Raw genomic sequence first — 15,969 nt, 5'->3', positions numbered from 1 at the left:
CTACCTTGTGACATGAATCAGAAAGACCAAAAAGGTGAATAGCTCCTTGTAGCTGCAATGAAATGAAAGCAAATAACTAGAGAGGTGCCTGGGTGGCTCAGTCAGTCGAGAGTCTGCCTCTTGATTTCAGCTCAGGTTTGTGATTTCATGCTAGGCATGGAGCCTGCTTGGGATTCTCTCTCTCCCTCTCCCTCTGCCCCTCCCCTGCTCACACATTCTATCTAAAAAAAAAAAAAAGACAAAGCATAAAAGAAAAACAAATAACCAGAGATCTTACTTAGAGACCCACAGGGAAGCAGAACAAGTATCTACCTAGAGGTTTTGATTTGAGTAGGGCCTTAAGACAGCTTTCTTATGCAAAGCAATGCCCTCATGGGTTTGATGCACTAGGGATAAGGTGAAGAAATTGAAGATTATACTACAACAGGTGGAGAGAAGTTCAAACGAGAAATATCACCTACTTTATAACTTTCCTTGAGGCCAGTCCTGAGAGAGACATCTTGGTGCATGTGTGTGTGTGTGCGTGTGTGTGCGTGTGTGTGTGTGTATCTCAAGCATGACAAGTATGACAGGAGCATAGGAACTGGCTGTGGTTTTACATGTCTAGAATTAAAGAAATCTTGGAATTTCAAGGAACCTCAGAAATCACTCAGATCAAAGTCCCACCTAGGGCAAGAATCCGTCATTCTGGTATCCAAGAAAAACAGTTATCACAGAGTCTCTCTCTCTCTCTCTCTCTCTCTCTCTCTCTCAGAGAATCTGTCCTCTCCTGATTCCTTTCACCTCCCTCCCAAGCCTCAGCTCCATTTCCCATTTATTCACCTGCCCACTTCTCTGGTGCTTAAGGTGTTTTTCCTTTTGACCTTTTGCTGAGTCTGGCTGGTCATTCTCTAATGCTGGAGCAAGCCAAACATTCTTTTCTTTCCTTCATGTGTCTGGGCTTCATAATACTGTTGTAGAAACACTCACAGCTGTGATGACCATTACTACTTAATGTTTTTGAACCTCAGCAATCCTTTTATTTTTGCCTGTTAAATTCCTTACAGTGGCTGTTCCAATTTGCTTCTAGGTTTTTTTTTTTCACCCCACATCTCTCTACTAACCTCTTCCTTCATCTACTTCAAGGAAAATGTGGAGTCATCAGACATACATTCCCTCAATTTTCCTCTCTACTACCTCCAAAGAGTCATATTTTTACCTGTCTGAAAGGAGGAAAATTCTCAATTGTTCTCATTCTGAGCTCTCCATTTTATGCCTCATTCCATACCTTGCATCATCAATTATCAGTCTCCTCATCTCAATATATTGTCCATTCTATTCCATTAAAAAATAAAAAAAGGAAAATCTTTAACATTGCTTCATCCTTGGAACATAACTGCCTTTCTCCTTTTCTTTGCTGTCCAACTGGCCAAAAGAGTGGCCAACAATCACTCCATCCACTGACCTCTGATCACTGCCCAGGGCACAGAAACTTGGGATCCTGACAGCTCTTCTCCTTAGACTACCCTCCCAAAGGTCATATTAAACCTCTACATTTTAAGTCCAATGGCTTCACCATTTTTAATCTGCATAATATTTCAAACTGATCTTTTTTCTTGAAGCTCTCTCCCTCTTGCTTTTGACGATACTACTCTTGGCTCATTCTAAAAATACAACTCATCCCTGTGTTATTACTCAGAATCACATCTTTGGTCCTTGTTCTCTACAATGGTTCTTAAACTGTTTTATTTTCAGTATCATATTGGATGCTAGGATATGAAGTGGCACATTTATAGGGGTTTAATCCCATTGGTTACAACACAAGCACTATGACAGGAAAGCAATGGGTTCTAATGTCTGAAAACATAGCCATAGTTATATTTTATGCACTTGATTACTCTTTGTAAACAACCAAACTTCACTAGACTCCAAGTCAGCATCATGTTTTTATCTCTGTATCCTGTGCCTTTCTTGATAATATTCTGCATGATCTCCTCAGACACCATTATGGGCAGAATGAATCCTCCCTCAGATACAGAAAAAAAGAAAGGTTGTATACCAACCTTTGGTTACCTCCTTGAGAACACAGACCAGTGTTCTACTCACTTAGGAAAATTTCACTTATATGTATAAGCTTCAATAATTACCTTATAACATAAAAGTCAATCTGACAATCTTTGGATCATAGTTAGACCAAAGATATATTGTATGGGGGGGAAAAGGGAAACATTAACTGGAAACATAACATAAATGTCAAAGTTTTCATTTTCATTTAGAAAGTATGGAGCTCTGGAAACAGGGCTAACAGTCCAACATGATAACAATCTATTAAAGCTAAGCAGTACCTTCTGGAAAATGTCATTTGTTTTCCAATTTTCCATAGTCCCCACTATTCCTTAGTGTCTTGTACCTTGCCTACTTCACTTATTTATATTACCTGCCTATCTTCTATGGACATTTGCTTTAATAATCCTTGCTTATATTGAAAAATCCCCAGGGGTGCCTGAATGGCTCAGTCATTTAAGCATCCAACTCCAGCTCAGGTCATGATCTTGCAGTCCATGAGTTTAAGCCCCACGTTGGGCTCTGTGCTAACAGTTCAGAGACTGGAGACTGCTTTGGATTCTGTGTCTCCCTCTCTCTCTGCCCCTCCCCTGCTCATGCACGCGCTCTCTCTCTCTCTCTCACTCTCAAAAATAAATAAACATAAACAAAGAAAATTCCCCAATAGATTTTCCAGCCCTATTTTCTAAGCTCTAGATTCATATTTCCAAATGTTCCCTGAACAACTCCACATGGATGTCCTCTAGATACCAAACAAATTTTCCTTCCAAATGACTCCTCAGCTGCTTTCTACAATCTCAACTAATAACTCCCTTTGACCCTAGGCAAAATTAATTACCATAGTCCTCTGTTTATATCAATGATATATATTTCATTATTTAATTAGCTGTTACTTATCTCCAGGATCTCAATCTCCAGTGTTTTGTACATTGTTACCCAGTCTGTAGTATATACAAAGCATTTAAAAATATATGCTGAATTTGGGGCGCCTGGGTGGCGCAGTCGGTTAAGCGTCCGACTTCAGCCAGGTCACGATCTCGCGGTCCGTGAGTTCGAGCCCCGCGTCAGGCTCTGGGCTGATGGCTCGGAGCCTGGAGCCTGTTTCCGATTCTGTGTCTCCCTCTCTCTCTGCCCCTCCCCCATTCATGCTCTGTCTCTCTCTGTCCCAAAAATAAATAAAAAAAAACGTTGAAAAAAAAAATTTAAAAAAAATAAAAATATATACTGAATTAAAATAAAATGCCTAGATACATTCAGTGGTGGATGGTAAACTTAGACTTCCAATTTTTGGACCACTCCATTGTAATGAAGTTAAAATGTGTTTCCCAATGACTTGTTACCATTAGTCTTTCTATGCCCTTTGTATATAAACAGAATAAATCATCTTTCGTTTCCACACAACAGCCCTCCAAACATGTTTTAACTCTAACCCTATGTAACCTTTGTCTCCAGGTGTCTATATGATTAAAATATTTCATATCTGTGCCCTTGTATGTATTCCTACCATCATGATACTTAAGACCACCATCATTTCTCACCTGGATTGCTGCAGAAACTCCCCAACTCTCCCCGTCCCCAATCCATGCTTATTCTCCACACTGAAGCCCAATGAAAACATACCATACCCTGCTTTACATGCTTTCTCTAGAGCCTTTAAGATACAGTACAAACTCCTTCACATTTTGAGGCCTGTCATGATCTATTCCCTGCTCATCTTTCCAGCCTAGTTGTCTTAGTACTCCCTAACTTGTGCACTATACTTTTAAGTGGACTGAAAGTCCCTAAATTTGCCTATTCTGCCTCTGAGTTCTTATTCATGTTCACTTAGCTTAGAATGTACCCAATGCCAGCTGACCTTTCCCTACCTAAAATCTATTCAAGACATAGTTACCATTTTTCAGGCTGGCTATGTCTGTCCATCCTATTCCCACAGCATCCCTTATATTCTCCTCTTGAGGTAAGAATGTTAATGCATATGTACTGCTCTACCTCCCCCAGTGAATGGTACAATTGTTCAAGTCTGTCATAGTGTGTGAGAGAAACGTATACAGAATTAATTAAATCACGCTGGATGTTTTCCTCTGACCTTTCTTCATTTGCCAATGTTTCCCTTAAAATATGTTATTCAGATCTGAACTAGACCTCTGCGGGGTACAATGAGGAAATTATATTACTTGTTCCAATCACCGCCAAGCCAAGATTGCTTTAGCTTCAATTTCTTCCTCTGTACAGTAGGGGCAATACTGCCTTCCTTTAAAGCTGCTCTGAGAACTAAGATGATATATACAGCAACTGGCCAAGTCCTGGCAAACAGTAGGTGCTCAATGAATAGCAACTATTATGATAATGGAGTATAGCATTACCATGATATATCTATCTTAGAAACCTATAAAAATTAGTCTTATAAATAGTGGAGACATGAAAGGACTGGAAAGGACAGATGTGTGTCCTGAAGGACTGGAAACAGAAGGGACCCAGAGAAGTCACAGCAGTAAGCAGAGGGTAGTGGAATCCAACATACTAACTGTGCATTTGGGATGGTTGTTAGAGACATCTGTAACTCACAAGCCAGTGCTGTATTTACATTCAACATTCACTTCAACTGAACCCTGTAGCTTGTAAAAGGTAATCAAAATAACATCTGCTTACATTTCGAGCAAAAACTATATTTTGTCCTCTACTATAATAGCCATCAGCAGTTAGAAGACTCCTTCAGAAAGAGAATATTATTACTGTTTTTTGTCCCAGCCCAAATTGTTGCTGTCAGACATCTTTGGATAAGGCAATTAAGGAGATAAAGGACTATTAATAAAAAAAAAAAAAAACAATCACAGGGTGCCCCAAAGAAAATTTTTAAGTGGCATTAGCCCTACTTCCAAGTGTTCAGAGTAAATTTTCTGTTACGCAGGGAATCCTCAGTTTGTCTCTCCTATTATGGTTTACTAAGTGAGGTCCCTCCACTCTCAGCATTTCCAATGGCATATTCTGAACAGGAAGCCTGCTGGAGTTGGCCCCCCTGAACGGAGGATGAATCCCCAAATGGGACAAATTTACGTGAAAAGTTTTTGCTTAAGTCAAAAATCCTCTTGAAGGGGATGGAAGCAGCAAGTGCAAAGAAGTGAGAGATGGCCATCAAGGAAGCCCCATAACCTCAACATACACGGAGCCTTCTAGTCCATCCACAGCCAAGCCTCCTTCATCTCTTGCCTGAACACTGCAAGAGACACTAGGTCTTATGCCCTGACAACAAGAGGGATCTTATTTTAAAATCTCAAGTGAAGGGGCACCTGGGTGGCTCAGTGGGTTAAGCATCATTCTTCAGGTCAGGTCATGATCTCGCGGTTTGTGGGTTTGGGCCCCACATCGGGTTCTGGGCCGACAGCTAGGAGCCTGGAGCCTGCTTCAGATTCTGTGTCTCCCTCTCTCCCTACCTCTCCCCAACTCATTAACTCTCTCTGTCGCTCAATAATAAATAAAAATTTTAAAACAGTTAAAATCTCGAGTAAGGTAACTTTTTTGTTCAAAATATTTCAATGTCTTTACATTCCAAACTTGGCAAATAGGACCGTGCAGCTCTGTCCTTGCTACCATACTATTCCAACCTCATAAATATCTCCACTTCTACCATAAGCCTTCAGCCCAGTGGCTTTTGTGTTGTTTGAACTGTCCAAGCCTCCATGTCTCTCTCCCACTTTCTTCTCCTTAGGACTATCATGCATGCTATATCCTCTGCTAGGAACACTGTCAGGTATTAGGTTAGCTTTCTCTGGTGACAGATGGTGACTCTACTTATCAAGATGAACATTTTATAATGTACAGAAGACTCAACTCACCATGTTATAGGTCTAAAACCAATATAACTTTATATGTTAACTACATTGAATTAAGAAAAGAACCTGCAGCTGGCATATACTAAATACTGGATAGATGTTAGTTCTTACTGTTAAGCTTAGCTGCTTCAGTTTCTTTCATATCTACAACTAGATGTAATCCTCATAAGAGGAGCATCCCTATTTTGTTTGTTTTCTTCATCCAGAGATCTCAAGTGCCAGTACAAGAACAGGCACGTAGTAATGACATGACTAGTCTTGAAAGGATGGATACATTTAATTAAATAATTGATGAGTGAAACATGAAGGAAAAGAAATAGAACCTTTGTGGGTTTTTTTTTAAAATAAGACTAATTAAACCCCTACTTGTCTCTTGCATTACTTTGTACTCGAAGGCCAACTGCTTCTGCACATCCTTGTTAGGTAAGCACATTCATACGCACTCAAAAAATGTGATTGAAGTGTGGGAGCCCATGCAGGCAAGGAAGTCCAGAAAACACTGCAGATGTGGGCTCTAAACAGGCAGCCTCTGATCCCTAAGGGGCAGGCAAGGTGAAGTTTTGGATCTTGACTAGAGGAGTGGCACTTACTTGGGGTAATTACTCACAAGATGATAGTACATGAGACAAGACTGTGGGAGAGCAGTCCTTTTTTCCATCTCAAATCTAGGAAAGCCCTCTGCCATCTGGCAGTGAGAAAGCTCCCCAGGGAGAAACAGTTCATCTCTAACACTGTGGATTCAGAGGTTCAGGCCAAGTTTTCTGTCCCAGCCCAGAGGATGAGGATTTGTGAGGAGTGTGGCCCATCGCTCCTCACATGCCAAAAGCAATCCAGGGTAATTATGGCAGGGTACGGGGTTTGTAAATGAGAATCCACAAGTCTTAGGTCTCCTGGAAAGCTGATACTGTGAAAAATCAGCCTTCATTCTTCGTAGCAACGTGAACTGAGTTTCCTGACCCAACACTGATGTGAGCTTTATCCCAGAAATAATTCCTTCCCTCTACTCGGGGCCTGGGATTCCCTAGAAACACCTGCCATGGTTTTCAAGTTCGAATAAATGTACAGATTTTCCTTTGGATGACAAGAATCTAAATTCTTCAAAATGCCTCAGAGCTACCACTAGGTCTTATTTGCAATAACTCCACAGCAGGGATGGATACATGGTAGCTACTCCTATATCTGTTTCAGCCAGCTTTCTTCAAACTTAAAAAGTATGTTTCTCAAAAACAAAATCCCCATGCTCTCTCTTGGGGCATTAAACATTAAACAATTTAAAAATTGTGACTAAACACAAACCGAAAAGCAAAATAATTTTAGAAAAAGAAACATATGTATATATTTTTTTACTCCAATCACAAGATACCAATGTGAATGCTGACACTGCTGGCTTGGTGCAAACTTTTTTATCTTAGCTAAGGGATACGGAAGAGCAAGTCCTACGTCAAGTTCAAAATCAACCCTCTAGTACTGCTTTGGTTTTGGAACAAGCGTCCCCCTCCCCTCTTCCAGAAACTGACACCTCCCTGGGGAGGACACTGACATCTCTCCCAACCCTGCCCCTTCTTTGAGATTTAGTGGTTTCAACCAAAAAATATGCCAGGTCACACTGACCAGGAAGACCCTGGAGAAAAGCCAGTTCTTTCTAAAATCAGTTTGATGCCAGCTCCATAAAAATGAAGGCAGTCTACATCAAATCAGAGAGACCTTCCAGCTCAGAAACAGCTAAGCATAAATGTTTCTCTGATGAAATCTTGTTTAGTGCAGGCTCTGTTTAGTAGCTCATCAATTAAAGCTGATTGAACAAATGCCATTTTATTACAACGATCCTGCAGGCCTTCAAGGGAAGCAGCCCCTGGAGCCAGACTGTTCAGGTCACGCCTTCCCAACGCTGTGGCCCTGGGCACATGCTCCTTTAACATTGTACATCTCAGTTTCTTTGTGTGTAACAAGGGGACGATAACACTTTCTCAATGAGTTGTGAAAATTCAAATGAAATAAGGCACTTGGCACTGCAACAACTGCTCATTTAACATCAGCTGTTATTATGTACGTTCATTAGTCACTCATAGGTTTGCTTCATTGAGATTTTAGTTCTTTTTCTAAAAGAAACAAATCCTCTCTACCTCCTGTTGTGTGGAGAGGAAACAGGTCAGAGGTGTGGCTGCTGGAACCAACAATCTGCATTCCCATTCTGGCTCCGCCATTTAAACACTGCATTTGTGACAGGTTGTTCAACTTTATGCTTCAGTCTCCACAACTGTAGAATGGGGCTTATCGATAGTACCACCAACAGTAGGATATTGAGAATTAAATGAATTAACCATGTCAAACATTCAGAAGAGTGTCTGTCATAGGGCATTTACTGTCCAACTGTCAGTTACTGTTAGACTCCCTGCAGTGGGAGGCAATATTTGTATTATTTATTTACTACCCCATGCCCAAATGAAACAAAGTATTTAAATGCTTCTGTTTTGTAAACACAAGAGAGTTCACAGAATAGGGAAATCTCTCATGTGGTCTGGAATACATGAAGTCTAAAGTGGCAGTGTGTCAGGGTTGGCAGTCAGCAGATCTTGGAAACAACAAGCTGTGTGACCTTGGGTATGTGACTTCAATGATCTGGGTTTCATTTAAGTCAGCAATGAAGTGATTCTGCCACAAACCAGCCTTGAAACTCTGTGAATGGATGCATGGATATTCTTCTATAGGTATCCACCTGGGTGTTTCAAGACAAGTGATACATATTGCCTATTGGACCCTTGTCCAGTCCAGGACTGTTCCTTTTCTTTTCTTCTCACTGTACCTACTAGTAGATCCATGTGCCAAGAACACCATGGGATGATCTCCACATATGGACTGGGGTTTTGCCTTCATTTCAGTCACTGTGCTGTCATCAATCTGGCAGACAAATGGGGATGCATCCATTCTTGGTTCAAGTGTTTGAACTGACATTGATTTGACGAGTGACTACAAGAAGATTAGTTTAATTGGTGCCATAACCTCTCTTTTTCACAGGACATTACCATTTATGATAATGTAAATGAATTAGAGTTTATAATGTGCTTAGGAAAATCTGAATGAAGAGTCCAACTCAAATGGAAAGGGCTATCAATTCTATTCCACAGGAGATAACCCAGGGAAAAGACGGGGACAGGAAAGCTAAAGTGCAGAAGCCCAGAAATAAAGGGCACTTGTAAGAGATACCCCCAGGAGAGGCTTCACAATGGAATAATTTATCTGGAGGGCAAGGTGCAGGCATTAGAGAGATATGCATAATTAATTAAGGAGCTTTTTTTTCCTTCTGTTATGATATTTCCTGTTTCTCTTTTCTCCAGATGATGGCCAACTGCAGAGCAGAAATTCTGATGGAGGAAAAGAGTATAACAAATAATTTGGGTTCAGAGAAGCCCTACTCGAATGAAGAATAATTCATATCTATCTATCTATCTATCTATCTATCTATCTATCTAGATATAGTTGTGGTACAGTCACATAAAGTGAAATAAATTATTTTAAGTATACAATTGGATGTGTTCAAGCAAATCAGTATGTCCATGAAACCAATACTCCCATCAGGATATAGAACATTTCAGCCACCCAGAAAGCTCTTTTCTGTCCTTTCTTGTCACCATTCACCCCTCATAGGCAATCAATGTTCTGATTCATAATATAGACTAGTTTTGCCTGTTACTGAACTTTATATAAATTAAATTATGTAATATGTACTCTGTGGTGTCTTTTTTCTCCCATACACTATACTGTTTTTGAGATATATACATGATGCTGCATTTATCCATAGTGCATTTAAAAAAATTTTTTTAGTGCTTATTTACTTTTGAGAGAGAGACAGAGTGTGTATGGGGAAGGGGCAGAGAGAGAGGGAGACACAGAATCTGAAGTAGGCTCCAGGTTCTGAGTTGTCAGCACAGAGCCCAATGCTGGGCTCGAACCCACAAACTTTGAGATCATGACTTAAGCCAAAGTCAGATGCTCAACCGACTAAGCCACCCAGGTGCTCCATAGTGCATTTTTATTAGTAGTAGTATGCCATCATATGAATATACCATGTTCTATTCATCTACTTTCTTGTTGATGGGCACTTGCCCTGTTTCCAGTATGAGGCTATTGCAAAGTTGCTATAAATGTTTTACATAAATATTTGTTGTGGATATATGCCCTCATTGTTCTTGGATAGATGCCTAAAAGTGAACTTACTGTATCCCTCTCTAGATTTATGTTTAGCTGTCTAAGAAACTGCCAAACAATTTTCCAATGTAGTCATACCATTCTACATTCCCATCTGTGATGCATGAAAATTCCAGTAGGTCCAATGTTCACCAACATTGGTGCTGCCTTTTTAATTTTAAGCATTTTTGTGAGTATAAAATTATATCTCATTGTGATATTAACATATATTTTCCTGATTACTAAAGATGTGGATCATCTTTTCACAGGGCCTGTTGTCCATTTGCATACATTTATGGAATGTCTATTCAATATTTTTGCCCATTTTTAATTTTTTAAGTGCATTTTATTTATTTTTGAGAGAGAGAGAGAGAAAGACAGAGTGCGAGCAGGGGAGGGGCAGAGAGAGAGGGAGACACAGAATTCAAAGCAGGCTCCCGGCTCTGAGCTGTCAGCAAAGAGCCTGATGCAGGGCTCTAAATCACAGACTGTGAGATCATCACCTAAGCCGAGTTGGACGCTTAACCAACTGAACCACCCGTTTTTTATTATCTTTTCATTATTGATTTGTAGGAGATGTCTATATATTCTGAACATAGGTCCTTTTTAGATATTTGTCTTGAAAACATTTTCTCCCCATCTGTGAGTGACCCTTTAACTTTCCTAAGGAAATCTTTTGAAGAGCAGAAAATCTTAATTTTGATCAAATCCCATCTACTGATATTTTCTTTTATGCTTACTCTGTTTGTATTTTCTCCAAAAACTCATTGCCTACCTAAAGACTGCAAAAATACTCTCCTATATTTCTTCTAGAGGCTTTATAAGTTTAGCTATTGCATTTAGGTTTATGATCCATCCCAAATCAATTTTTGTCAAGACTATAACTCAAAACTTTTAACTCCTGCCAAGTCTGAACTAGTTCAAAGTAGTCGAGGAGAATAACTTCTTAGATACTATATCAAAATTAAAAGAATGCTGTGATAGCAGTGTTTTGTTTGGTTTGTTTGCTTTGGTTTTGTGGGGAGAAGGGAGGGAAGAGAGTGGGGGTTGCTTTTCTTTCTTTCTTTCTTTTTTCCTGGCTACTCTCTAAGTACTGAGATCTCATTGAAACAAAATTCATATCATAATATTAGGAACACTCGTTATGTGTCAGGAACCCTTCTGTAGTTGTAGTAACTCATGCAATCCTCAAAATCCAGAAAACTGAGGCCTCAAGATTGAAGTAAACCTATCAACGGTCACACCATAAAGATGGAGCTAGGCTAGGGTTCAGACCCAGTCAGGCTGACTCCACGGTCCATATAAGTAGTCACCAAGAGAGCTTGCTTATTTCTGTCAAATTTAGTATATACAAACTGCTTCAAGACACTATGGCATTAAAGTTTATCGCATGGCTCTTGTGTCAGATATTATGCTAGGCCTTTCTATTTTATTTTATATCACAGAATCCTCAAAAATACCTGGGTAAGTACCTATTTTCAGGTTTTGGGGGAGGAGGACATTTAGGTCCAGAGAATTAAGAGCTAGAGCCAGGTCATATAATGAACTGTTGACAGTTGAGCCCAGGTTGTCTAATTCAAATCCTGTGTTTGTTCTGCCATAAAGCCCTGTGTCCCAGAAGATTTAAGTCATGAATCACTGAAAGAAGCATGTAGAGAGGAGTTTGGCAGCAGAACTGAAGTCATGTGAGGTCTATAGCACATGTCACCTGGGCAAACAGATGAAGGGAACATTAGCTGTCTAGGAGCATGTCCTAAGGTCCAATCCTTGAGCCACTCTTTGCTAAATGTCAGCTTATGGGTTTCTCTCATGGAAGAAAAGTATCCCTTTCAATCTTCATACACATGTGCAAATCGTTGGGCTCTCCCTGGCCCTTGCTTCTTCCACTCAGTGTTCTTTCATAAGGACCGTGACAATGGACCCCAGTTGTGTATCTCAAACTCAAGACTACAGCTATTGTTGTCAGACCTAGAAAGGGAAGTATCCAAAAATGCAGAAAGGTGCTACATAGGTTGTGTGTCACTTGGTTGCTTCAACCTAGATGAACAGGTAGAAGCAAATTTTGACCGATGCCACAAGTGCCCCGTTCTACCTGGAGCTAAATGGTGAAAGAACTAGCTGTTCTCTGCAGTGCTGGGCTGAGACTGCCATTACACCAGTGATCACAGAATAACCTGGAAGGCCATGTGTCAGGAGAATTTATTTTTTAAATCATCTTAGGGGGTGTGTCTGGGTGGCTCAGTCAGTTAAGCGTCTCTTGATTCAAGCTCAGGTCCTGATCTCATGGTCGTGAGATCGAGCCCCACATCAGGCTCTGTGCTGACAGTGCAGAGCCTGCTTGATATTCTCTCTCTCCTTCTCTCTCCGCCTCTCCCCCACTCACTCACTCTCTCTCTCTCTCTCTCAAAAGAAATAAATAAACTTTAAAAAATCAATCATATTAGGGGAAAAAGACTAAACTCAATAATAACAATACAGCTCAAGTTCTCAAGAGTTCTGATATTTCCGGGACATAGAAAAGTTAGTTTTGCTCAAAACCAACTGGGATGATTATTACTGTCCTGCAAAAGCTGGCAAGTGCCATTCCAAAAGAAACAATTCTGGGGTGGGGAATGGAAGGAGGAGGGAAAGAAAGCTCTGAAACATTCTAGTATCTCACTGCTTAAAATGTGGTTGAAGGACTAGCAGCATCAGTATCACCTGGAAGTACACCAAAGAATGCAGACTCTCAGGCCCCATCCAGACTAACAGAATCAGAAAGCAAGCAAGAGCAACCCGGTGATCCCCATGCACTCTCAACTTTGAGAAGCACCAGCCAATGATATATACTAAGAGGCAACTAAAGGAGGAAGAGGACATCTATAAAAGGTGTGTTCCTACTTTCCAAGTGTTTCCAGTAGGTGTGTCATTCCAGGTGGTACTTTTGTAATTTTCTGAGCATTAGTAAGCTGGGGTTGCCTCTACCATTTCATGTGGATCACTTAAAAAGCCAGCTCCCTATGATCTGTGAGCTTGCGAGGTCTTCTTACTTGTGAGATCACTTTGATTTGTCAGGCCACCACAGAGAGGACATCCACAGGGACCCTTTGCTCTGGGTGGTTTAGGGGAAGCCCTGCCTCAGGGCTCTGAGTCACCTGAAGTCCCTGAAGTACCCCCTTGCTAGTCATTTTTGTAGGGCATGATTCATGGGGCAAGTAGGAATGCAGGCTTATTCTTTACGGTCCCATCAAGCTGTCGTACCTCCTGCAAACAGGAAGGTGCAGTACCTGGGATTAGGGTTGGCCTTCTCTGTTTATGACCTGTTCGTGGTCATAAATTTGGAGCGGGAGGGTAGAGTGATTGCCGGTTGTTGAGGAACTGAATGGGAAGCAGGAGGAGATGAAGGAGGAGGGATGTGGGCAATGCCATGAAAAGCAAACATGGAGCCGGTGTTCCCTCAAGGTCACTTTGCTTCTGCAGCAAACAACCTCACAAAAATGGATTTTCTCATTTTCTGGAAGTCTGAGCCATTATAGACACAAGATTTGATAAAGTTCTGGCCAAAAGAAAGCTGCTGTTTTTGTTTTTTAAGATGCCATGGTGTTTATGAGGAAGCCTAAGCAATGAAGCATAAAATCAAAAGCCACTATAGGATTTTTCTCATTGGAGCATGGGCTGCAAATCAAGGAGATGATTTGTGCTTCATCTGATGGTGGCTCCAGAAGGAAAAAATGGGAGGAAAGAGGAACAGTGAGAGGAGAAGCAGAAAAAGCTAGAAGGGCTAATCAAAATGTCCTGGATTTGTCCCAAGATGGTACATGAAACCAGGCATCTTATCACCTTGTGTGTGTCTGTGTCCCTGCGTGCATGTGTGTATGCTCTTGGGAGTCTAGTTTCTGAGGTAAACACATAGGAAGTATTTGGTAAAGAAAAAATAAACAACAGCTTAATAATAACAACTAATTTTTCAAAAATATTATCAGCAACAGTGATAAGGACAGAAACTTTTATTGAGCTCTCAGCATGGGCCAGGCTTTGTGCTATCTGCTGTCACTAATTTATCTCATGTCAACTCCACCACAACAGGGTGAAAGGGTACAAGTGTTATTCCCCTCATCTCGCACGTAAAGGGAGACTTAGATCCTGTTACGTCACTTGGCCAAGGTCACGTAGATAGATGGTAGCAAATCCTTAATTCAAACTCAGTTTGGCTCAAAAATATGTGCATGAACTACTATTTTCACCAACTTCCTATTTGAGGACAGTAAGCCACTGAAAGGTTAAAATGCAATATGTTTTCTCAAGAAGAATCAGGGATGTATGTTGGAAGTCTATCTTAAAAGAAAGCCTAGCTTTGCTGAGTAAAACTAGAAGGAAGAAAAAACAAAACAAACCAAAAACAGTGGTCTTATTTCAAAAGGCACAAAATCTAATCCTTCAGCCAAGGAACAACTTTGCCCACCTCCCACAGGGGACATTTGTTAATGTCTACAGACAGTTTTCACTCTCACGACTGGAGGAAGATGCATCAAGTGGGCAGCATCCAGGGGTGCCGCTAAGCATCCCACAATGCACAGAACAACCCCACAACAAAGAATTATCCAATCCAAAATATCAATAGTGCTGAGGGTGAGAAATCTTGTAGCCATGCTATATTCACAAAAGAGCCTTTACCTGGTAGCATTCAATTTATTTCAGTGAGAACGAAGGTCTCCCAACCATAGACTGTTGTGCTGTGCAGAGACAAAGAAAACCCTTTTTCCCACTGCCACATTATGGAACCAGAGTCCGACAAGTGAGTCAGGCAGTTCACATCCACAAAGAAGCACAGCATGCATGGCCGCCTCTGTAGGAACGCAGCCACCCACAGCCTGCTGGAGCCCAAATGACATCAGCCTACCCGAGACCAACACAGCAGGGCCGGTCCCAGACCACAGGTCCCAAGACGCTACAAGCCAAATGAACCTCACTGAGCCTATGGCCCTATCTCTATGACCTTGTAGTCCTCAGAAATAAAAGATCTGGGAAAATTGCCTAAGTGTGTAATTTCAAATCTGTTCAATAATTCTTCCAGCAAATTTCCTTGACAGGCTTAACAGGATGGAGGGTCACGGCACAAACTGGCTTTACTCAAGTCAAGAGTCACCTATTAAAATCCTTAATCCTTAGGTGCCTGGTGGCTGAGTTGGTTAAGCATCTGACTCTAGATTTCAGCTCAGGTCATGATCTCACGCTTCATGAGATTGAGCCCCTCATGGGGATCTGTGCTGACAGCACGGAGCCTGCTTGGGATTCTCTCTCTCCCTCTCTCTCTCTGCCCCACCCCTGCTCTTTCTCTCACTCTCTCTCAAAACAAATAAATAAGCTTTTTTTAAAAAGTAACTAAAAAAAAATCCTTCATCCTAATCCATATTAACCCACCCCATTGCCCACTTCCTGGCTCATGCCACCATCTTGTTTTGCTTTCAAATCTACTGGCCACTCCCAGTATCTAAAATGGATATTTGTTAAGGATTATAACTTGTGTTGGCACAAAATGAAGAACCACAAAGATGCCAGTGAAGAGAGAAGCAAAAAGGCAATAAATTGTAGGTGCTTATTAGCCAATTCACTTGGTAGGCTTTTTGACAAAATTTCATATTTTTATGATAATTCCCACCATTTCATTTTCTTTAATTCCTATTTCATTGTCTGGCCGCTTGATTTAACACAGGATTATTCTAAAAAATGAATTCCTGATTAACTTTTTTTGAGAGGTGGAAAAAAATGAAACAGCATTTGTTTGTACTGTACGTTCTGAAGCTTTATTGGGCTGCTCACTGAGCGGAAATAAAAGATTTCTGACTTTGGCCAGCCATTCCACTGCAGTGATAATTAAGCAAAATCTTAAAAAAAAAATCCCTTTGCTGCATTTTGAATCCTTTCCCCTGCA

General features: G+C 40.8%; 1 protein-coding gene across 9 annotated transcripts in view; it reads right to left on the bottom strand.

Annotated features, from left to right (window-relative positions):
• Positions 1-15,969, bottom strand: part of NRXN3 (neurexin 3) — a 1,573,300-nt gene that overhangs the window by 723,832 nt on the left and 833,499 nt on the right. The window lies entirely within an intron of this gene.

The sequence above is a fragment of the Panthera leo genome, chromosome B3 (assembly GCF_018350215.1).
Source record: "Panthera leo isolate Ple1 chromosome B3, P.leo_Ple1_pat1.1, whole genome shotgun sequence".
Classification (NCBI taxonomy): Eukaryota; Metazoa; Chordata; class Mammalia; order Carnivora; family Felidae; genus Panthera; species Panthera leo.
The sequence above is the reverse complement of the archived record's forward strand: the minus strand, read 5'-3'. Positions and strand labels throughout refer to the sequence as shown.